Source organism: Macrotis lagotis, chromosome 1 (assembly GCF_037893015.1).
Source record: "Macrotis lagotis isolate mMagLag1 chromosome 1, bilby.v1.9.chrom.fasta, whole genome shotgun sequence".
NCBI lineage: Eukaryota > Metazoa > Chordata > Mammalia > Peramelemorphia > Peramelidae > Macrotis > Macrotis lagotis.
The window spans coordinates 595326753-595352308 of NC_133658.1; the positions used below are offsets into that span (position 1 = coordinate 595326753).

Below are 25556 nucleotides of genomic sequence, written 5' to 3' on the forward strand. Positions count from 1 at the left end.
AGGCACTTCCTATAATTCAGTTTTACAGGGTAATATGTATTAATTTAAACATTTCCACTCACATTAGGAAAAGGTCATTTTTGTTGCAGATTTTCCACCCCAGTGGTCTCTTCTCTAGACCTTTGCTTCTCCTAAAGACTTGTCTTCTTTGTTGCCAAGCACTTTAGGGTATGATAGGTTTTGATGTTCTGAGATTGTAAACTGTTCAACATGATCAGTGAATTCCTGCTAAAATTTTAATGGGAAAGGGCTAGCACACATCTTAGTAGACCTCCCTCTCCTCTCAGATGTCTTCTGAAGGTAATTATTCCCTTCCCTCTGTTCTTGTCTAACCATAAGAGTGAAATTCTGATGATTTCCTGCAATTTCATTCCACAAAGAGTAGCATTTCCACAATAGGTGAATGAGAAAATATTTGGAGATACAGTCAACAAGTTAAGATAACAAACATTTCATTTCTTAAGCACCTACCATGTGCCAGACACTGTGCTAATGAGCTGGAGTACAAAAACAAGCACACATAAAGACATGCAAATAATCTCAGTTGTCAGAGAGTTCATGAAGCAATGGAAGAGGTATCATGCAAACAACTACATTCAAAAAAGATTGGAGATGAACCACAGAGAAGGTTTTAGTAATGAGGGGAAATGGGAAAGATTTCTTGTAAAAGATAGGATTTTTAATTGGAACTTGAAGGAAGTCAGAGAAATCAGGTGATAGAGATGAATAAAAGGAGAGTTCCAGGTGTGAGGACCTGCTAGTGGAAAAGCTGAGACAGGAGGAGGATCTTGTATAAGGAACAGCAAGGAGGCTGTTGCTATTGGTTTGAGAATAAGAGGAGGGGAAGGTGTAAGAAGACTGGAAGTTAGAAAGTGCCAGATTATTAAGAGTTTTAAAATCCAAACAGATGTTCTTTTATATTTGATTCTGAGAATAGTAGAGAGCCACTGGAGTGAATGATCATACACTAAAGTAAGATCACTTTTATAATTGAATAAAAGGTAGCTGAAGAGAAGATGGACTGGAATGAAGGGAGCTTAAGAAAATGCCCAAGTGTGGGGTGAATAGATTTTTGTTCCTGAGAAATAATCAAGAGTAGGTGATAAAGTGAAAGCATCAATCTGCTACAATCCTATTCTTAAAATACAATACACGAAAGCCTTAATTAATAAAAAGCCTGCCAAGAAATGTCTAGCTATAAAATGGTCATCTAGAATGGTTATCCAGCAGACAAAGTGGAAAGGAGCAGGCATCTAAAATTGTCTCTATGACTGCAAGAATGGTGAACTTTGATGGTCTCTCTAGAATGAAGCTTGGTTAGAGCCTGGCTTGGAGCCATGAAGTCAAGCATGGCTTGTCCTTGTGATCAGGTCTAAGTTTCCCATCATGGAATGCAAGCTTCAATGACCTGGGAATTTCCATGTTTTACTCTTCCCCTGCCCTACCTGTTCTTCTGAAGTGTTCCTTGTTTGTGAATTATCTTTCCCCTGAGAACACAATGTTTGAGTTTTTTTCAGGATTACTTATGAGTAAGTGGCTTTCCAACATTTTCACTTTGGCAAAGTAGAATATATTCATGGCCAAGGCCACAGTTTTGGCTTCTTATACTGGCAAAGGCAGCAGAGAAGGAATACTTTTTGTTATTGCTCTCACTGGCAAACCATATGATGATTATTGTTATAATTACAATGACACAATTACTTTCCAAAACTCTTTTCTGTTTTTTGATCTTGAAATCTCTGAGGTAGATAAAGTATTATTGTGCCCATTTGAAAGATAAGAAATATAAGGCCCAGAGAGATTAAATCCCTTGATCAGTGTTGTTCAGCAATGACAAAAATAAAACTAGAACCCAGGTATCTAGCCTAGTACCCTTTGCTTTGCCAAAGCCTGAAACATAGGGATCTAAGAATGAGTAACATGTAATGAAGCCTTCCTTATGAAATGACATTGAGTATTCCCGCCTTCATTCATGTTAGAAAATTGGAATGTCTCTTTCTACAAATATTCTGCCCATTTTCCTTGTTTTATAGGCTCCTATGCCCCAGTCTCAAGATCAGGCAAATTTTCTAAAAAATCACTGCATTTTAGATATTCTTATAACTAATAGTGTTTATGGAAGAAGTCCAGTTCATTATTGGTACATTGATCCTCTTGAGATACCTTCAGAAAAAAAGCAGATACTTATAAATTTTAGGTGTTTAATAAATGTTTGTTGATTGATTGTCCAGTTTTCCAGTGGTCTTCTTATCAGAGTCAAGACTTTGGAAGACAATAGGACAGCATGGTAAAGGCAATGGATTTGGAGTCAGGAGACCTATACTGGAGACGCCATTCTATTATCACACAGATGACATTGAACAAAGTTACTTCTTCTCTAAAGGCCTAAGATTCCTTATCTAGAAAAAAACTGGTTGGATCTAGATAATCTCAAAGGTTTCTTTCAGTTTCAAACCCTGAGTTCCATCTTTTAATTACCTTATATATCAGGAGATGTGTCTCATCCTCCTTTGTCAGCCAACCACTGCATCTTTCAAAGGATAGTGTTTTCCTAGAAAGACAGACAAGGACAGAGGCAGAGATACACAGAGAAAGAGACAAATACAGACATAGACACAGAAACAGAGAGACAGAATCAGAGAAATAGAGAGACAGAAAGATCAAGAGTTAACAAAATGAGACCACAGCAGAAGCCAAAGGATTGGAGTAGGAAAAGACTTAGAAGTAAGTGCTCTATTTAGAGAAAGCATTTGTCTCATATAGTTTTGCAGAAAAAGATGGGGTGTAATTTGTTCAGGAATTAGTCTGGGAAAAGAAACTATTTTAAGGGCTCAGGAATTCTCAGATAAAAGCTACATTGTGGGGAGAAAAGTCATCTTTCTGGACATGTGTGCATGCACATATGCTGATAGTGAAGATTGTGTTCAGAATGAGACAGGTGATTGTTGCAATTCAATTTCCCCTGTTCTATCAATTTCTGGAGCAATATGTTCAATTCTGGGATTCACATTGTAATATTCATTCATACACACACACACACACACACATACACACACATATATATATATTGTAAAATTTCCCTCAGCTCCAGACATTTTCTCTGTCTATCCCCTATTCCTGGAACACTCTTCTTCCTCAACTCCACATACTAACTTTACTAGCTTCCTCTGAGAAACAACAAAAATCCTTTCTTCTATTGGAAGCCTTTCCTAATCCCTCTTAATTCTAGTGTCTTCTCTCTGTTTATTATTTCCTATTTATCCTGCAGTTTGGTTTGGATATACTAATTCTTTTTAATCATTAAAATTGTCCAAACATCTGTTTAATTCACAAAATTTTATTTTCAAGAAATCCTTTTTTTAAGAAATGCTATATAGTGTTGTTGAAGGATCAGTGGATTCAGAAGAAAGGAAACCTGGGTTTTCATACCATGTCTTCCACATGTTAATTGAGTATCTATTTCCCCTCTCTGGGCGTCAGGTCCTTCTCTTTAAAACGAATGTCAAGGGGAGGCTAGGTGGTGCAGTGGATAGAGCACCAGCCCTAGAATCAGGAGTACCTGAGTTCAAATCCGGCCTCAAACACTTAATCATTACCTAGCTATGTGGCCTTGGGCAAGCCACTTAACCCCATTGCCTTGCAAAAATTAAATAAATAAATAAATGGATAAATAAATGAATGAATGTCAAACTAGATCATCTGTATCTAATGTCCCTTCCCTAACATTTTGTCAGTTCAAACCAATGAGCATTTATTAAGTTTTAGTGCTGAACACTAGGCTAAATAAAGATCAGAGATGCAAAGAAAGTCAAAAAGTAGTCCCTCTTCTTAGGAGCTCACAGATTATGGAGGAGACAGCATGAAGACCACTAAAAACAAACATGATAGGTAGACATAGATGTACATAAATATATGGATATAGATATATACATATATCCAATAAATTGAAGATAATCTCTGAGGGAAATTAAGATTAAAGATTGTAGATGTGACTTTAGCTGGGACTAGCAAGAAACCAAGGAAGTCACAGAAAGGAGATGAGGAGTTCCAAGCAACTTATTGGTAGAGTGCTAAACCTGAAGTCAGGAATACCTGAGTTCAGATTTGACCTCAGACACTTACTAACACTGTGACTCTAGGTAAGTTATTTGACCTCTATTTGCCTCAGTTTCCTCAATTGTAAAATGAGGATAATAATAGTATCAACCTCACAGGGTTGTTGTGAGAATCAAATAAGATAGTATTAAGTGTCAGCACTGTGCCAAGACACATTAGGCATTATATAAATCTTATTCCATTGTTTCCCCCAGACATGGGAGAAAGCCAGTGAAAATTCCCTAAGTTAGGAGATGGAGTGTTCTGTGCAAGGAATATCAAGGATACCAATGTCTGCTGAATTTTAAAGTAATACTCTCAAACCTTGTTCATCCGTTCTTAAGAAATGGATTCTTTTGAGGAAATGAATTTTCTTGGTGACTAATGGATAACCCCACTTCTTTTTCAGTCCTTACTATAAAACCTTCAGGAATATCAATGATCACTCTCTAGAATGAGGATGGAGAAGATGGAGATTTGTTGAATAGATAGCAAACTTTTTTTTTGGTAGTACCAGTGGTAGTCCCCATAATTTCACTCTCATTTGCAGGATCGCTTTTCAGTGTCCCAATTATCTCTGATTCAGATTTAAGCTGCCACTTTTCCTTGTTTACATAGGTCTCTAAAGACCATATCCCCTTTCCAGTATCAACCAATTAAAGAATATTCATCCTATTGTGTGTTAGAAACTCTATTCATTGCTAGGATTAAAAACACAAAAATGAAAGTCTCTATTCTTTTTGCTTTCTCATAGCGACATATATCTTGGGTACTTTTAAGGGTTATAAAAACAGTTTTAAAAAAGGAGGGAGGGGCAACTAGATGGCACTATGGATAGAGCACTGGCCCTGGAGGAGGACCTGAGTCCAAATCCGACCTCAGATACTTAATAATTACCTAGTTTTGTGACCTTCAGCAAGTCATTTAATCCCATTGCCTTGTTTTACAGCTGAGAAAACTGAAGCCTACAGGGATTCCTCTGATTCTGTACCTAGAACCTAGCAGAATCAAAGTATGAACCCTGGAAACAGTTTAGAAAGGTTCCTTTCATTATTCCTGGCCAATTGCAGGATATTTTCACTTACTTCCCTTAACCCCTTCTGCTATTAAATTCCTTTTCTTCATCTGAAATTTGCAGTTTTAGTTCCATGACAGTGTGGCATAACAGAAAAAGTACTGGATTCTCAATCAAAGACCAAGATTTGAGCCTCTGCTTTTACTTTATCTGTGTGACCTTGGGAGAGTGATTTGACTCCTTTGTGTCTCACTGTTTTAATCTATAAAATGAAGAGATTAGATTGAATCATCTCTAAGAGTCTTTCTGACACTAGTTTATGAATCTATAAGTTTTTGACTATAACCTCCCTTCATAGCTTCTGGAATCCAACTCCCCAACCTCAAATGTGGAGGGAAGAGGAAAGAGGGAAGAGAGAAAAAATCATTTATTAAACATCTTCTTTGATCTAGTCACTGTGCTTAGTAACTTGCAAATAGTCTCTCATTTGATCCTCACAATAACCCTGGAAGGAAGCTGTTGTTATTATCCCCATTTTATAGTTGACAAATCTGAGCGAACAGAAAAGAAGTGACTTGTCTAAGGTCACACAGCTAGTAAGTTTTTGAGGTCACATTTTAACTCTGGTCTTCCTAATTCCACACAGTACCACTTACCCACCATATGGCACATAAGAATCTAGATCTAGGCAAGTTCTTCTGCTGTCCATCAGCTTAACCTTCTTGATTCACATGACCTTCAATCCACAGCCAAAGACAGAACCATCTGCTTCCTTTATTATATACTATATTAGTATATGCTGTAGCCCCATCTAAAGCTGACTTTTCTCAGAAGAAGATTACACAGGCCAACTCTTTCTAGGTTCAACCTACATCATACAAAAATCACCTCTTCCATCTGCACAACATGGATCCTAAGCCAACAGGTCTTTCTTGGGTATGTCCTTCCATGTGCTTATTCTATCGCTACTCCTACCAAACTTGTTTGACCTCACCTATAACTCCCCAATTTCCTTAATCATTGGCTGAACTAAGTTAATAAAAACACCAAGGGCCAATGCAAGCTAATTGTCTTTCCTTTGTATTAGTTAGGGATTCAGTCACTTCTCTATATTAGGGTCCTGATTCATTAGATCAACTAATAACTCTATTATGAAAACTCCGTGTTATGATAATCAAGATAATTGGAAGGATGGACAGAATTATCATTGTTTTGTTTGAGACATAGATGGGCTTTGCCATTCAATCAGTATTTTTAATTATTTTAAATTTATAAAAATAAAGAGAAAAATAAGAAGTAGGCTCCTATATAAAACCTTTAGCATTTCTGTTAATAGAGCCAAACATAATAATGATCAAGAAAAAAGTTTTCTGTATCTCTTTCCTAGTTCATTTGAAGTTCTATACCTTCTTCTTTATTTTCTTTTTCTTTTCCAGTTCTGCTAAACTTGCATTGCATCTCACCAAAAAGATCTTTATATATTTCCTTGTGTTTATACTTAGTTTTTAAAAGCACCATATTATTCCATTACTTTAATGTATTATAATTTATCCATCCTTTCTTCTGTCATTGGACAGATGGATTGTTGCCAATTTTTTGCTATTATCAATAGAGAAATTATGAATATGCTTATACAGAGTTCATTTTTTTCTTTTGTGATTTTTGGAGGGAGAAGTTTTTGGAAATGAGATCTCTGAGCCAGAAAGTACAATTAATTTTTTAATTTTTTTCATTGTCTTTTATTATATTTCTCCATTTTGCTCTCCAAAATGTTTGCATCAGTCTACAATATTGGAGAGCCTGTTTCAAGACAACCTTACCAGCATTGAATTTTATGCTATTTTTTGCCACTCTAAAAGTCTGTCAGAGTTTTACAGAAATCTATTGTCTCAGCTTATCTATTTTGAATCTGTTTCGTTCTCCTAAAAATCACACCCAAGGGCAAAAATTGCCATCACAAACTCTGGAGAGTTGAATTCTAGCTAACTAGAACTGTACTGCCTATTATGCTCAAAATAATGACCCTGAGGCACCACAGGATCCTGGAGTGGCTTTTCAATCATAAAGGAATATTAAGTTGGTTTCATTTCAGCTTTATTGCTGAGTATATTTTATTGTATATGAGTCTCTGAAAATGGGTAATCTGTGTCTGCCCATTTCCATCCTTGCATCTCTATTCATATCATTATCTCTAGCCAGATTTTCATTTTTCACATTCTATTTCCTTCAAGAGGCTTTGCCTTATTTCTCCCAAATCAGTTATTTTTCCTCCTCTGAATTTCCATAGCATTCACTGTTGTTATCACTCATATAGCATTTAACATATAATAATTTTTATTATTTGTCATGTGTGTACATATATCATGTGGCAATATAGAAATATATATAGGGATTATGTTTATGTGTGATATGTATATTATATATATATATATATATATATATATATATATGCATTGTGTATGTATGTGTGTGCCTCAGGTTTTAGACTATAAATTCCTTAAGGGCTAATTTCTTAGAAAAATTTATACCTTTTCCAACTCCTGGCACAAAACTCTGCGTATAATAATCACTCAATAAATCTTTAAACCCCTACAATTTTAAATCTTATTTATGGAAGTGAAAAAAACCAAAAAGTTTACAAATTAAAGATCAGCAGACAATTTATAAACAAGAAGACGAGTAATTCAAGATCTAATCCAGTTTACCCATCAGCTCCTTGGGAAAGCTAGACCCAAAGATAAACTAGAACCAGTTCTCCCCCTCCATCTCTATTCCCCCAAATCAGAACTAGGTTTACCCATCACACTTCTCATGGAGACACTTAATGACAGATTTTGATATTCAGCTGATATGTTCTTCATCCTTTCACATAGAAAGTAATTAATTCCTTCCTTTAAAGCTTTACAGGATTTTATATGTGTTTTTTGTTTTGAGTCCATAAAAAATTATTATGTACAAATTTAGATAGTTAAATGGTACAGTGGATGGAGCATTAGGTGAGGGAAGAAGATCTGAGTTTAAATCTGGCCCCAGTGCATGTGACCTGGCTGAGTCACTTAACTCCTATTTGCCTCAGATTTTCATTGTTAAATGAACTGGAGAAGAAAATGGCAAACCACTCCAATATCTTTGCCAAGAAAACCCCAAAATAGAGTCATATTCATGACTGATATGACTCAACCACAACAAAAAATATCATTTGATCTTCACAAAAACCCTATTCCCCATTTTATAGATGAGAAATATAGGCAATGTAGCTAGGTGGCACAGTGGATAGAGCACTGGAGTCAGGAGAACCTGAGTTCAAAACTAGCCTCAGACACTTAATAATTGCCTAGCTGTGTGACCATGCAAAAGCCAAAAAAAAAAAAGAGAGAGAAATGCAGACAAGAATGTAGAATTACATGTGTATGCTTATGTGTTTATGTTCATACACACTCAATGGAGGTATGAGAAAAGTATTAAATGATTTGCACAAGGTCACACAACTAATAAGTTGAAAATTCAGGTATGAAGAATCTCATTGGAGCTTCACAAAAAAACCTATTCCCCATTTCATATTTGAGGAATATAGAAAAATATAATAATAGCCAACATTTATATAGAGCTTACTATGTCATTTGGTCCTCACAGCAACCCTGGAAGGTAGACACTACTATTATCCCCATTTTACCGATAAGAAAACTAAGACAAGTAGAAGTTAAGTGACTTGGTCAGGGTCACACAGTCAGTAGGTGTCTGAGGCCAAATTTGAACTCAGATCTTCCTGACTCCAAGCTTAGTGTTCTGTCTACTGCACTACCTAATTGTTCTGATCATATATGTGCATGTGTATTTGTATATAGAAATATGTATAGACATCTGTGCCTTATATGTTGATACGTGCTAATATAACACATGCACATATAGATATATATACCTATGTATCTGTATATGTTACTATACACATGAATATATTTAAGGTGTTAAATTTTTTCTATAAGGTCACATGACTAGTAAGTTACAAATCTAAGAATCCTACCCAATTCTGACTGCAATTCTAGCTCTGGTCTCACCTTCCATACATACTACTTCTCCAAAAGAAGATGAGACTATTATTTAGCAGGTAATTCTTGGATTATTGCATTTTGCCCAGTAAAAAAGAATGGCAGGTATAGTAGAAAACATTTTAGACTAAGAGGTATTTATTTATCTGAGTTTCCATTTGCTGATCAGTAAAATGGGGGTCTTATATGTTGTGAAGCTCAAGTGGGATTATGTCTATATAATTATTATATGTGTATATAAATATAATCAGATATTATATGCATACAATATGTGCAATATATTTATGTATGTGCATGATCATACTATATGCATATATATGCATATATAAACACATAATACCTGCATATAATAAATCCATGCAATTATTATATATACTTATATGTATAGTATTTTGTGAACCTATGAATGTCTGCCATTATTATTGTTAATTCTCCTTCGGACTGGATATACAGCTGTCTATAAATGCTGGAAGGAAGATGCTGCTGACCATTGCATTCATGTAGCAAGGAATTTATTCAGATGGACTTCAGGGAGAAGAGGCCTGAGTAGTTATAAGATGGAGAGATGAATCATGGTCCCTCTGCTACTGTTCTGGGAAAAAGCCAAATCAGACAGAAGAAAATGGAGAAGAAAAGGCAGGCAGGGAGTGAAAGAGAGGCAGAGATAGAGTATCTGATGGAGGGATCAAAAAAGAAAATTAAAATGATAATTTGGAGAGACCAGGAAGACAGAGGAAAAGGAAAAGAGAACAAGTGCAGACAGGAAAATAAGAGAATGAAGCTAGGAAGGAAGACTGATTGTTCCTAAGACCTAGGAGATGTTCACACTTAGTGGAATTACCCCGTGGAAGCTTCCTCAGGAGACTGAAGTAATAAAAAGTCATTGGATTTTGTTGCTGCTGCAAATTCTCTGTAAATGACATTATTACTTCCTCTCTTCCCCAGGAACTGAACTGAACTGAACATCTGGGCAGCACAACCAAGGGCTCCTATTCCTTCCATTAATGTAAAGAGTAGTAGAAAGGAAGGAAGAGACATACTTTCCAAGGATCAAGTGAGATAATGTTAAAACACTTTGGAAATTTGAAAGGCTAAATCTTAAGAGATAGGTTATTGCCAGCAATCAGCTTTGCAGAAATGACTTCCTCCCTTGAGAATATGTAAAGGAAACAGGCAGAACAGTCATTCAGAGGGTATCACTATAGTTTAGACTAGTGGATCAGTATCAAGATTATTCAATTAGGCATCAGGAAGCTTGTATTTTAGCCTTGCCTCTACCTCTAGCTCACTATCCCAAAATTAGTTTCTTTAGGTCTTGGGTTTCTCATCTATAAAGTGTTTAACAGTAGTTGCCCACTGCGTCTCAAAGTACCCTAAAATTCCACAGCTGAAAGGTTCATAGGTTCATAGACTCACAGCTCAAAAGCTCCTTGAAGGTCATCTGAGTCTTCAGATTAAAAAGTGAGGAAACTGCTCAAAATTTCATAGAGATTTGAACTGGAATCCTGTACTCCTTACACTGGGACAGGCTGCCTCACTGAAGGAACTTCTAACTACTCCAGTCATGAAGTTTCACATCAACATGCATAAATGGCCTTCCAGTCTCTGTTTAAAGACCTTAAGTGACAGAAAACATGAATAATATTAGCTAGCACTTATATATCACTTTAACATTTGCAAAGTGCTTTCTAAATTTTATCTCATTTAATCCACACAACAAGCCTGGCAAGTAGGTCCTATTAGTATCCTCATTTTATGGATGTGGAAACTGAGGTAACAAAGATTGTGATTTGCCCAGGGTCACAAGCTTGCAATCAATCAATCAATAGCAACATATTAATTATCTAGAATAACTAAGCACTGGAGATACAATAAGAGGCAAAAGACAGTCCCTGCTCTAAAGGAGCTCACAATCTAATAGGGAAAGCAATGAATAAACAAATATATATGCAAACAAGTTATTACAAGGCATTAAAATAAATAGGGGTTGGGAAAAACTTTTTGTAGAAAAAGGGATTTTAGTGGGGTGTTGAAGAAAGCCAGGGAAGCCAATTGCAGAGATGAGGAAGGACAACATTCCAGGCAAGGGGAACAACCAGAGAAAAATCCCTGGAGCTAAAAGATGGGAGTGTCTTCTTTGCAGAAGAGTAAGGAGGCCAGGTCACTGAAACAGTGGTGGAGAGAAAGGTATAACAAGACTGGAAAGGTAGGAGGAGGCTAGGTTAGGAAGGAACTTGAATGCCAGAGGATTTTGCATTTGTTTCTGGCAGTAATAGGGAACCACTAGAGTTTATTGAGTAGGGGGTGATATGATTGGATCTAATCTTTAAGAAAACACTTGGTGGCTTAATGGAAGACAGATTCAAGTGAGGAGAGACTGGCAGATCCACCAGCAGGCCAGACCAGAGTCCAGAGGCAAGAGTCCAAGTGTGAGGTTATGAGAGTCTACACCTGAGTGGTGGTAGTGTCAAGGGAGAAGGGGAATGTACATGAGAGATGCTGCAGAGGCAAAATTGATAGTCCTTGGCAATAACTTAGATTTGAGGGGTAAGATTTAGGGAGGAGTCAAGAATGACTCCTAAATTATGAGCTGGAGGGATTAGCAGGATGGTGTTACTCTCTATAATAACAGTGGACAGAACCTTCCACCCAGTAGTAATGTTAGAGAAAAAGATATCAAATCAGTTTGGGGTATATTGAGTTCAAGATGTTTGCTGGACATCCAATTCAAGATATCTGATAAGCAGTTAGAAATGTAAACCTGGAGGTCAGCAGAGATACTGGGATAGGATAGGTAGATTTGGGAATTTATCAACATAGAGAGATATTAAATCCAAGGGAACTGATGAGATCACAAAGTTTAAAGGGAAAAGAGAAGAGGGGACCAAAACAGAAAGCCCTGTGGGTCTCTGTTGAGTTCCCCATCCACCAGAGGGATTAATTCATCTCAGGAGAGAAAAGAAACATGCATACAGTTGAGTGGGGATGCTAGCAGGACAACTAGCAGAGCTGTTTATTCAGAGTATCAGTTCTTTAGAGCAGAAAAACCACAAAATTAGCATACAGGATGAAACAATGACTTATCTCAAACTTGCACAGGATGTAACCTAGGTCAAGAAGTTCAGGTAAAGGACTATCACACAAGTGAGGTCATGGATGATGCAGTTGTGTTATCGCAGCAGAGTTCCGTGGAGAACATTCAGCTTGAAGGTCACCTAAACTTGGGCTTTTAGTCATAACTCACCTTTAACCCAAACTCACCCAAGCAGCTCTCAACACTTCCCCCTTTTCTGTTTACACAACAAGTTCACAATTGCATGAGTTGGCCTTCAACCCTTCATCATATAGCATCCAGTTCTTAACTTGTGTTATCAAAATGTTATAACTTCAACATATATAAAAGACCTTAAGTGTACTGATTGGTAAGTACATGAATGATATTAGCTAGCATTTATATATCACTTTAACATTTGCAAAGTGCTTTCTAAATTTTATCGCATTTAATCCACACAACAAGCCTGGCAAGTAGGTCCTATTAGTATCCTCATTGTATCTGATTTCAAACCATTCTTGGAGGCTCTTTGTACATCTTCCTCAAAATGTGCCATTCTGGCTTTTAACATCTTGAATGTGAAGCCCACACTCTTATTCAGAGCAAAGACAGAATTTAAAATGAGAGACAAACAACAAATGATAAATATCATAATTACAACAAAGCTGAAAATAGAAATAATACCATGTAACCATGTACCAACTACAGGTAGAGAAGACAACCCATCATACAATTTCTTGCTCAAATCTATATTTTCTTCCCTATCACAAATTGTTCATTCCAGAAATTTGTAATGCATTAATCAAATGATAAAGGTCTTCATAAAGTCTTCTTCTGAGCCTTTAATGCTCTAGTAACATTTTCTGACAATTCTTGAGTATATTTTACTTCTATCTTTTTCCTTATTCATCACTTCTTTACATACGCATGCTCAAATAATGCAATTGTAACAGTTAATATTATTCCCCCTTTTTCTCAGTAATGATCATAAATTCCTCTATATGGGGTGTGACAAGCAACTCAAGGTGGAAAACATTCATGTTTAAAATCCCAAGCATGTAAATTTAAACAAAAAGGTTTTGTAGGAACTCTTTTTCTACTTTCTACAAATGGAACTCCTAACATTTCTAAGGCCCTAAATGCTCCCGTGCTCTAAATATTTGAATGAGTTGAATGATTAGTTTTACTTGGTTCAACAGTATACTTTTTACAAAAACATTTAGGTGTCATACTATTTAAGTCAGAAAAATCATACCTAACTTCTCAGCATCTCTTCTTTGATATTTCTAATAGTAACTTTATTATATTCCAAATAATTTGCAGCTTCCCCTATCAAAACAACTTCAGTCATACTTTTCTCTCCAGAGTATAGTTTTGAATATGTCCAGTATTCATTTCCTTTTGCAGTCCCCAAATTATTCATGATTAATGTAAGCATCACAAGTTGTCCTATAAGTCCATGTTGTGCTTTCCTTTTATGTAGTCTGACTTTCCTTCTCCTCTTATGCTTTCTTTTTTGTTTTTTAGGGTTTTTTTTCAAAGGCAAATGGGGTTAAGTAGCTTGCCCAAGGCCACACAGCTAGGTAATTATTAAGTGTCTGAGACCAGATTTGAACCCAGGTACTCCTGACTCCAGGGCCGGTGCTTTATCCACTGCGCCACCTAGCCGCCCCTTATGCTTTCTTTTTTGATTTCTTAAGTGTAAGGTAGTCATTTTCTGTATCACTTGATCATCTGGTCTGCATGGTCTGATGTTCCTTTCTGACATCCAGGCAGTTTCTCCATCTGTGGACAAAACAAAAGCAGACCCTTGACCCCAGGTTATTAATTGATCAAGTCCTTTCCAATGTCCATCCTTTGTATCCTTCCACATTTACTCTATGAGTATACTTTAGGGGTATTTATTATGTTATCTATGGTAATTTTGTGACCAAAGTGTTTTTCATCCAGGATTTTATTCTTATCATCCAAAGTCAAATAATTTAACAAATACAAAGCTTTACTTAAGTGCTGTCTGGTATCTGCTCCCCCACAGTCCCCTTTTTCTTTTTATATATTTAACAATCTATTCTTCCTCTCAACTATAGGCTTGACCTGTGGGATTATAAGGAATGCCTGTAATATGTTTTATATGGTTAAAGGGCATTATCCAGATGAGGATCCAGCAAAGGAGACTAAGAACAACCAGGAGAGAGAGTGATATTCTATAAACCTTAACAGAAGAGAATATTAAAGAGGAAAGGGTGAACTACAGCATCAAAGACTATGTAGAAAGTTGAGAATATGGATGAGTAAAGGCTATTGGATTTGGCAAATAAGGGAGCGTTAATAACTTTGGAAAGAACAGTTTCAGGAAATAAGGTCAGAAGATGGATTATGAAGTGTTAAGAAGAGAATGAAAGGAGAGAAACTATCCTAGGTGGCTTTTTCAAGTTTAGCCAGAATAAGGAAGACATAAGCATATTTATAGGCAGTAGGAAATGAGCCAGTAGACAGGGAGAAATTTGAAATGATAAGAGTGGGAAGGATAGAAAGGACAATCAGTTGAAAGAAAGAAGATAGAATATGAATATTTGAATAGGTAAAGGGGTTAGCTTCAGTATGGAGAAAGGTCACCTCTTTATATGAGACAGGCAAAAGAGGAGAGATAGTAGCAGAAGGTATCTGAGTGATGGGAGATGAGGAAGAGGGGAGAAAGAGAGCTCACAGTGAATGGCTTCAATTTTTTCTGTAAAATATGAGGCTCAGAGGATGGGGAGAGGAATCTATGAAAGGTTTGAGGAGGGATGAAAAGGTTTGGAATAGGTACTATGGAGAGTGGAAAGTAAGTTGTTGAGGTATAGTAAGATTGCATGGCACTTTTTAGCTGAGTTTATATACTCTTTTTATATTCTGCTCTGTACTGACAACCTGGCAAAGTGGGTAGAGAAGTGGCCTCAAAGCCAAGAGGACCTAGTTCTAAGTCCTGCTTAGACAAATCTTAACTCTGAGACCCTGGGAAAGTCATTTAACTTCAGTGCTCTGAGTAAATTTCTAAATCTCTAAATTATAGAGAAGGTGCCAATCTGCATGGATAGAGGAAATTTACTCACCCTATAGCAATGAAATCAAAGGTCCAGATTCTATTCCTATATACTAAAGCTATTATATATTCCTGACATTATACTTTATATTCACAGAATAATGTTGTCTATTTGTGTATCATCCTCACTAGACTATAAGCTCTACAAAGAGTTTGTTTTAATTATTGTTGTATCTACCCCAGTGAATATGGGAGGTAAAGAAGATTGGTTGGCTGTTTTTCTTCATTTTTTAAGAGGTCCTGGGGTGGCTAGGTGGCGTAGTGGATAAAGCACCAGCCTTGGAGTCAGGAGTACCTGTGTTCAAATCCGGTCTCAGACACTTAATAATTACCTAGCTGTGTGGCCTTGGTCAAGCCACTTAACCCCATTTGCCTTTCAAAAACCAAAAAAACCAAAACAAAACATTTTAAGAGGTTCAAAATGGCATCACTGTGCGGTCAAAGTACATACAGGGTGTCTGACTGGTAAAGTAGAAACAACAAAGATAAAAAATGGAGATTTCTGGCCTGGGAGCCTGGATGAATGGCAGTCTTATTTATAACCATCATGAAATAAGTAGAAAGAGTTAGTTTGGGGGAAAAGATAGTATGTTCTGTTTGGAGACATTGACTTTGAGATGTCTCAGGGTTGTCTTGATGGAATTATCTAGGAAGCAATTAGAAATATGGATCTGAAACCCTGGAGAATGTTGAGGCTGGAAATTACGATTTTGGAGACTCCTACCTAGAGGTAATAATAGTTTAAGCCTTCAGAATGAATGAGTTTGTCAAGAAAAAGGACCAAGAGTAGATCTCATCATCATTGTACCTTTCCTACTCATTATCAATTTTTTCCTTTAAAAATGGTTTTAGGTGTGGCTAGGTGGTGCAGTGGATAGAGCACCAGCCCTGGAGTCAGGAGTACCTGAGTTCAAATCCAGCCTCAGACACTTAATAATTACCTAGCTGTGTGGCCTTGAGCAAGCCACTTAACCCCATTGCCTTGCAAAAAAAAACTTAAAAAAAGGGTTTAAATGAAAAAGCATTTATTTTTTCCCCCTCCCTTTCATCTCCCCCTTAATTGAGCCAAAAAAAGAAAGAAATAGGTAAAACCCTCATAGCAAATATGCATTGTCAAGCAAAGTAAATTCCTACATTGGCCACATCCAAAAATGCAGGTCTCATTCTACATCTTGAACCCATCACCTCTCTGTCAGGAAGTTGCTAACCAGTTCCATCTTAGGTCCTCACATTTGAATTTTCCAGATACTCTAAGGACAACATTTGGAAAATTTTGAAGACTACAGGGTCTGAACTCCTCAAGTCCTTTCTGCCTCATTCATTTCCTACTCCTCCACCATCTCCACCCCCATTCCCATGCTTCACTCAATTTTTCTCATATGTGAAAAGAATGAACATTATTAGTTTTACTCCAAAATCCTCCACAAAAGTTTGAATACATAGGGTACCCTGCCAGTTGAAGGCTCATTAACTTCACTGGGTGATAGTATTAAATATTAAACTGTTGATGACAGTAAGAATTCATAACAGTTGGGAGAATTGATTTGGCCTCTTTAATCTGGAGGCAGGAAGGGATTATAATAGAAATGTATATAATTATGATGATGATGTTTGTACTTCATTCTCAAAGAAGACCATGACATCAGGAAGGTGATGCTATGATAAGCACATGAATTGGGTTTGGGGGAGGGGGTGCTGTGCTAAGTCACCAGCCTCACTTTCCTCACTTTCTCCTCCAAAGCCATCTGTATCCAGTAGCCAGATAAGAATCAGGATGACTGACGATGACACTGTAGCACCTAGTTAGCACTTCCCTTGATAAAAATGGAAGAGGTCCTAGTGACCTTTACAATACGTATACGGTTAAGTTAGCATTGCCACCTTCTGTGGCATCTAACCATATAATTATGAAGGAGATAAAGGAATATAGCTTTAAAATAATTTTTTTTAAAAAATACTGATTCTCTGGGGTGGCTAGGTGGTGCAGTGGACAGAGCACTGGCCCTGGAGTCAGGAGTACCTGAGTTCAAATCTGACCTCAAACATTTAATAATTACCTAGCTGTGTGGCCTTGGGCAAGCCACTTAATTCCATTTGCCTTGCAAAATCCTTAAAAAAAAAAGAACTGAGTCTCTCCTGTTTTCAGGGTACTATGCTAAGGAAATTTGAAGAGAAGAATAAACTGTCTCTGTTTTAAAGGAATTGACAGTCTTCTGAAATATTCTTTAAATTCTCCTAAGACCATCCTCTTGGGGCATGAAATAGGTATATTTAAGACAAATAAGAAACATACAAGTCTACTCACCAGATGGTAATAACTATAGCATTCTTTATTCCAAAGAATAGAGCTGGCTATTTTGAAATGCCTATTGAGTTTAATTTATAGCCCAAGCTTAAGTACCACCTTCTATATGAAGCCTTCCCAGATTCCCTTGGCTTATAAGCAATCTCTCCTTCATTGTTGCAATCATACTTTGCTCGTACCTCTCTTATAACATTTATTACATTCTTCCTTATATTGTAACTTTTTTGTGTAGAAGTGGTTTTCATAGAACCTTGGCATCAGAGGGCATCCAATTCAACTAAGACCTAAGCAGTCTATAAGCTTCTCACTGTCTTCTCTCCCTTAATAGATTTGAAATTTCAATTGCTTTGTCTTATTCAACCTTGCATAACCCTAGTACTTTAAACATTCCATAAGTTTTTGTTGTATTAACTGGAATGAATTCTCAAATTTGTATCAATGAGATGCAGAACAGGATTGAAAATGGATAGAAATGGTATAAAAATTGAAAAATATTTGTCCTTAACCTGTGAGGTGATATAATAATAATTCTCATCACTAGAGCTTTTCAGTTCACTTTCCTCACAAAAACTTTGTTAGCTCCTGGTATAATTATTTGCATCTCTGTTTACAGATGAAGACACTGAGAACTCAGAGAAAGTAATACAAAATTTAGAATTGTTAAGGAATCTTTTTGTAATGTCCAACCCTCAGAGTTTGCAGATGAGGAAACTGAGACCCAAGCAGGATATGAGCCACTATGAGGAAGCCATGGTGCCTCTTTCCCTTGAGAATTTATAGAATAGAGAACGCAGAAATAAAGAAATACAGTGACCCTAGAGTTAGGAGGACCTGAATTCAACTCTAGCCTCAGATACCTGCTACTTACTAGCTTTGTGACCCTGGGCAAGGCACTTAACCCTGATTGCCTTGCCAGAGAAAGATAGAGAGAAAATTTATAGAATAGAAAAGACAACTCTATGCCAGTCAGAGCCTGAAAGGAGACAAGAAGTTAAGGAAATTTTGCCTTATGCTCAACTTCAATCTTACTTGCTATAATTAAATTTTGTTTAACCTTATTCAATTATCAGAGGGAAATAGAAAGGGAATGTGGAGGATTTAGCTTCCCCAGTATAGGAAACACCTCCACAAAAAAAAAAAATCTGGAGGGTAAGTTGGGGTAGGGAGGTAAACAAAAAAAAAGGGAGCAGAGAGAAACTAGAGGCAGATACAGGGACTTCTCTTGCCCTGTTTTGTGCCCAGTAACCAAACAGTATAGTCAAAAAGCTAGTCAAAACAGTGTAGTTACCCCATTGCCTTGCCAAAAAAAAAAAAAAAAAAAAAAAACCCAACCAAACAAAAACAAAAAAAAAAAACCAGTATAGTCAAAGAGCTAGCATCAAAGCCTGTCTTCTGCCTTCTCTTTCCAATGCACCATGCTGCCCTCTCCTGGTAGACAATAAATCTTCTCCCAACCAGCATCAGTGTCCATATCAGAGACAAAATCTGTGACTAGAAGTACTGTGGGACTGGCTTCTAAGTGTCATTTACACAAGAATGAATGGATGAAGGAAGTATTTATTAACCACATACTATTTGCTAAGCACAAGTCCTGATGCCAAAGAGCTCACCTTCTAAAGGAAATGTTTGGCTGCAAGGCAGATAAAAAGATCCCATGGCCCTTAGGATGCAGTGGCCAAAGAGGTGTTGTATGTTTTCTTTAATGTTATTCAGCTGATAAAATATCAATTTCTGATCTTGAGTCATTTGACAGTTCCAAGGACTTAGGTGATTAGAACTTTCTTTTCTGGGTCTTCACTACATGTAGCAATAGAAACTATAGGGCTGGTTGTCAGGTTATACCTTGATAGGAGTTGCTTCCCAGGATGATGGTTATGGACCCTTGACTGGAAGTATTGCTATTAAGACTCCTGAGTTCAGAGTCCTGAGTTGTCTCCATCAGAGATAGAGGTCAGGGTGGTGGTGATGGTTTGGCTTGCCTAGCACATGTCTCCTCTGTCTCCCCCTCAGGGTACCCTTCAGCTGCCCTGCCTGCCTTGTGATTACGGTTGGTTGAGAGTTGGTAGAAATAACTAAGCTCCTTCTCCACAGGAGCTGTTTCTCCAGATGATGAATGTGAGAGCAGGACTAGATGCAAGACTGAAGACTGTTCTTCCCAAGTCTCTTGGGTTCTGGTTGCTAGGCTTTCTCCACCAGGGTCTAAGGAGAGATGGTGGTCAAGGTGGTGGTTTGACTTGCCTGACACATTGTCACTTCCTGTTTGCCTCTCAATGTGCCCCACTACTTCAACTTGGCTGGGCCACCTAGCCTATGACTGACAGCTGATTGTCAGTTGATAGGTAGGTGTAACTGATCCCTTCTCTGAAGATGTTACTTCTCCAGATGATGACTGTGAGGGCTAAGCTAAAGGCAGAACTAGTGGACAGGAGGAGGGAGAGAACACTGCTGTTCTGAAGACTCTTGTACACATGTCCTTATATTCTCATGTTTGGGAAGAAAAAATATTTTTTAATCTGGGTTGTTACTATAAGTGCAATTCTCCCAGATTATAAAATATGAGGCTTCTGAAATGCTCTGTCCAAATCTTGTCAAGCAGCATTTAATAATATTAGGTAACATTATATAATGTTTGCAAATAAGGTTTGCAAATCACTTTACAAACACTACCTTATTTTATCCTTTCAAAAGTCCTGGGAATTAGATGCCATTATTATCTTCATTTTACAGATAAAAAAAATGGAGTCAGGCAGCAGATTACTTGTGCAGCATCACAAAATTAATGTGTTTAAAATGAGATTTTAATTCATATCTTCCTGTCTCAAAGCCCAGCACCTACCAGTGCTCCACCTAGCTGTCTTCAGGTTAGTTAACTGAACCCCCAGGTACTCATCAGTTTCTTCCTCATCTCCTCTCTTCTTCCCCAGAGGGACCTGCAGAGAAGCAGTCAGGTCAGGACAAGACACCCCCAGGAGACTTGTGTTACAGAAAAGGGAGCCCCAACTCCCAGAAGAGAATTCTCTCATCTGGTCTCCTCTGAGAGCATATAGAAAACATGATATAAAATGTAGGCAATGTTGGTCACTGGTTTTTATCATCCTAAGTAAGGAGAGATCTCATTCTTGAGGGAGAGAGTAGAGATAGGGGAGCCTATCCTCTGCCCTGGCATTTATGCCTTTCTGCAACTCATCTTCTATTTCATATGTACCCATGTGACATTGAGTCAGATAATAGCTACACTGAACCTCAGCACACACATGTATGTTTTTACCTATAGGCATTCTGATAAATATATCACAATCAGCTCTCAGGGGTTGTGAAGAGGGATTAGGAATGTGCCCATGACACAATTTTAAGTTTAATTTGAATTATTAATTTTCAATCCATTTCTTTCTTAATTCTAAGCAATCAACAAGTAATGAGTCAAGTTGATTTTTTTCCAAATTTGCTGACTTCTGACGTATAAATACTCACACTGAACATTTAATAATCACCCATAACTTGAACTAGCTCCAGACAGTCCTTATAGCCATGCCTTTCTTCATTGTGTTCCTCCTCCAGATACTCTGGTCTTGTCTGTCTCCTCTCAACTTCTACCTGTCTCTCAAGCTCCTACTCAAGTTCCCCTTTCCAAGACTTCCTTGACTCTTTCAGCATATATAACACTCCTTCCTTTGGCCTTAATTGTCTCAACAATTCATTTTGATACATAATCATATACAGCCTTGTATTGTTGTTTAACTTTTGTGGTCCTAGTCTTATTGTCCCAATAAGGTTATATATTCCCTTAAAGGTAGAGAATCTTTGTCTTCTATTTCTTTGTCTTTTCCATAATGTGCCAACTTAACATTGGTTAGATCTTTTGGATACCTCTATGCCTATCTTTTCTAGTCCTTAACTCATATCCTAAATATTCATGACTGATGGGAAGGATTAATATTTCATTAGACCTTGTTACCTGGGCAATCATTAACCATTTACTGTTTATCAGCCATTGTGCTAGACTTGAGCTGTGGGGTAAAATACAAAGAATATAACATTCTTCTCTCTAGGAGTTTATATTCTAATGGAAGATCACAAATGTGCAAAATATATAGGAAATAAATACAGCAGGGTTAGGAAAGGAGACACTAGAGAGTCAAGAAAGGCTTCATGGAGAAAATAATGCTTAATCTGCATCTTGAAGGAAGAAAATAATTTTAGAGACAGAATGAGGAGAATGTATTTTTCACACATTGAGGAAGGCCAGTATAAATCATAGAGAAGAGAAACATATATGAGAAACAAAGAATAGGCCAGTTTGTCTGGCTAGCAAATGGGAAGTACTGTTCATTAAGGCTGAAAAGATAGGCTGTGACCAGGTTGTGAAAAGTTTTAAACTGAGGCATTCATATTTTATCTTACAGAAAATAAGAAGCTTTACTGTAATTTGTTGAATAGGGGAATGACATGGTTTGATCTGGGCTCAAGGAAAATCACTTTGACAGCTGTGTGGAGGATTCAATGGAGTAGGAAAAAGCTTAAGACAGGAACACCAATTAGGTCATTATGAGAAGTCAAACAAGAGGTGATGAGGACCTGAACTAAAATGGTAGCTGTGTGAAAAGAGAAAGAAACAACTACAATGAATGTTGTAGAGGTAGAGATGCACAGATTGGCAATTGGTTATGTGAGTTAAAGAGCAGTGAGGTAGGGGCAGCTGGTGCAGTGGATAGAGCACCAGAGTCAGGAGTACCTGAGTTCAAATCTGGCCTCAAACACTTAATAATTACCTAGCTGTGTGGCCTTGGGCAAGTCACTTAACCTCATTGCCTTGCAAAAAAATAATTAATAAAAAATAAAATAAAAAATAAAGAGCAGTGAGGAGTGTAGAATAATGCTGAAACTACAAACCTGGGAGACAATCAAATTGTGATGCCTTGAATCAGAGCTAGGAAATTTGGAAAAGGTGTAGGTTTGAGAGCAAATTGAAGTTTTAGATTTGTTAAGTTTGAGATGCCTCTGGGATATCCTATTTGAAATGTCTAATAGATAGTTGGTGATGCTAAATTAAAGTTTGGGAAATAATGGGGCTGGATTTCTAGATCAATGAGTCATCTAAATAGAGATGATAAATACCCATGGGAGCTGATGAATTCATTGAGAAAAGAGTATTTAGAGAGGAAAAAGAATTCAAAAGACAGAGCTTTGAGGAACATCCACAGACAAGAAGCATGATGCATGGAATGATTCCACAAAGGAGATTGAAAAGGTATAGTCACCCAAGTACTCACATAAGAAAAGAGTAGTGTCTTGAGATAGGAAGATAAAGCATTTATTAAGCACTGTGCTAAACCCTAGGAATACAAATATAAGCAAAAAAATATAGTTCCTGTCTTTAAGAAACTTTCAATCGAATGAAGAACTAATACATAAAAGCAGGGTGAAATGCAAGGGGTGGAATGAAGATACCTAAGCAGAGTTAGGAGAGAAGCCAAGAGAAAAGTGAGTGTGACTGGCCGGGTCCTTAAACAGTGAATCTGATCAGGAATTCCCCAGTTGGAGAAGGGTTAAAAAAAAAAGTTTGGTAGGATAGATGGAAAAGCCCTAGAGAGTAGAGAATAACCAGGAAGAGATGGTGTTCAACAGCTTCAAATACCGTTGATAGGTACAGAAGAATGAGAAAAGACTATCAGATTTGGCAATTAAGAGATGATTGGTAATTGTGATAATAGAAGTTATGGTTGAGTGATGAGGTGGAAGGAAAAAAGGAATGATTTCAAAAAGGGATTATATCTGGGGACTTGGTTTAGAGCCAAACTCTAACCCTAAGCCCTTTAGAAAACTGAAGGGATTCATATCTCATCACTGGCTATTTCCCAAATGCATAATGACTACATTAATAACTTACATCATTTAATCATTCACACTCTCATCTAGTCATTCTGCTACAGAATTGGTGCTCTCTTCTTAGGTGAATATTATGATTTTCATTCCTTTTCCTCAGTTCTCAAAATAGTCTTTCCCTTTGATTAAAGCAATTTCCCAAATATTAACAACTAATAATTGTAAAAGTCAAGCAACAAGTATTACTGTTGACCTACTATGTTATATTGATTCTCTCAGTCTGTCTCTATCTCTCTGTGTCTCTTTGTGTCTTTCTGCTTCTGTGCTGTCTTTCTGTCTGTTCTGTCTCTCTGTGTCTATTTCTCTATCTCTCTCTCTCTCTCTCTCTCTCTCTCTCTCTCTGTGTGTGTGTGTGTGTGTGTGTGTGTGTGTGTTTGTGTGTCCCTGTGTCCCTGTGTCCCTGTCTCTGTCTCTCTCTTTCCCTCAGGGTGTCTATAGTCTACTTAGCAAAAGAGCTACCTTGCAAAAAAACCAAGAACAATGAAAATATAATATTCAAAAGCTCAAAACTAAAACATTAAAGAAGTCAAAGAATATGGAAACAAAAGGTTGGTTGGGGAAGGCTTTATGAAAGAAGCAAGGTCTTAGCTTCTGGTAGAAAAAAAGACCATGACATTCCTGTGGCTTACCTATTGGATTAAAGATTAGTTTATCTTTATTTTATCTGGTTCCTGACCTCATGGCTAGATTTCTATACACTATGTCAAGTGGACAAACTGCTACCTGTATGACTATAAGCCAATTATTTGACCTCTCTGGACCTTGGTTTTCACTTACACAAAATGTAGGATTGGGACTAGATCAGGGATTCTTAACCTGGTTTCTAGGAACTTTTTAGAACTAGATAGCCAGATAGATGGATAGATAGATAGAGACATAGAGACATAGATTATTTCAATGTAATTGATTCCCTTTTTAATTCTATGTAGTTTATTTTATTCATTTTAAAAATTATTCTAAGAAGGGATAGGGTTTCAAGAGGGCCATAATATGTAAGGGAAAAACAAAAACTTAAGAATCCCTGGAGATGATCCTTTTCAGTCTAGTCTTCCATAAACAAAATTTTTTTATTGTAGCTCTAAACCAAACATGGACAAAAATGTATCTGAACCTGCTCATGACTAAGCAATGATTATTATACCAAGTTGGTATTTTTTTTGGTTGCTTTAGCTGATCCAACTCATTGACAAGACTAATGGTCTCTTAGGTAGTTGCCCAGAACCTGCCATTCAATCAACAAGCTCATTTAAAGTACTGACTGATTGTGAAATGCAATAGAAAATATAAGAGGGAGGAGAACTGGGATTCCTGCTCTAAAGTAGGATTATTAATTATTAATTAATGCGTAGTTAATAAGAAAAGATACAACAGACATGAAACAAAGCAAGAGTACAAAATTATAGGACAAATTCCTTGAAAAATTATTGTGGAGCTAGAGTAGTCAGTCAGGCAAGGATTCATGGCAGACATGAATCTTGTTTGGAGCAGCTAGGTTGGTGCAGTGGATAGAACATTGGCCCAGGAGTCAGGAGGTCCTGAGTTCAAATGTAGCCTCAGATACTTAATAATTGCCTAGCTGTTTGACCTTGGGCAAGTCACTTAACTCCATTGCCTTAAATACATTTTAAAAATATCTTGTTTGGGTTTTCAAGGATGCCCAGGAATTGAATAGACTAAAGGGACTGGGGAGGGGATTCTTTTCTTTTTTTATTTAATGGATTTTTTAGATTTTTTTTTCAAGGCAATGGAGTTAAGTGACTTGCCCAAGTTCCCACAACAAGGTAATTATTAAGTGATCGAGGTTGGATTTAAACTCAGGTCCTCCTGATTCCAGTGATATTGTTTTATGTGATTGAACATGTATAACCTATATCAAATTGTTTCCTGTCTCAGGGAGGAGGGAGGTAATGAAGGTAGAAAGAAAATTTGGGACTCAGAAACATTTTGAATTGACTGTTATAAATTGTCTTTACATGTAACTGGGGAAAACTAAAGTATTATTTTAAAAAGAAGATGGTACTGCATGCCACCATCTTTAATACACATTTATGGAGAGTAGAGTTCATTATTGCACCATT

The 25556-nt window shown here is 37.0% G+C and overlaps 1 protein-coding gene and 1 pseudogene across 4 annotated transcripts in view; both read left to right on the forward strand.

The window, feature by feature from the left end:
- The window catches only part of ARHGEF4 (Rho guanine nucleotide exchange factor 4), a 524411-nt gene that overhangs the window by 473417 nt on the left and 25438 nt on the right, over window positions 1–25556 (forward strand). The gene's annotated exons all lie outside the window — the stretch shown is intronic.
- LOC141510764 (U6atac minor spliceosomal RNA) lies at window positions 17093–17199 on the forward strand (annotated as a pseudogene).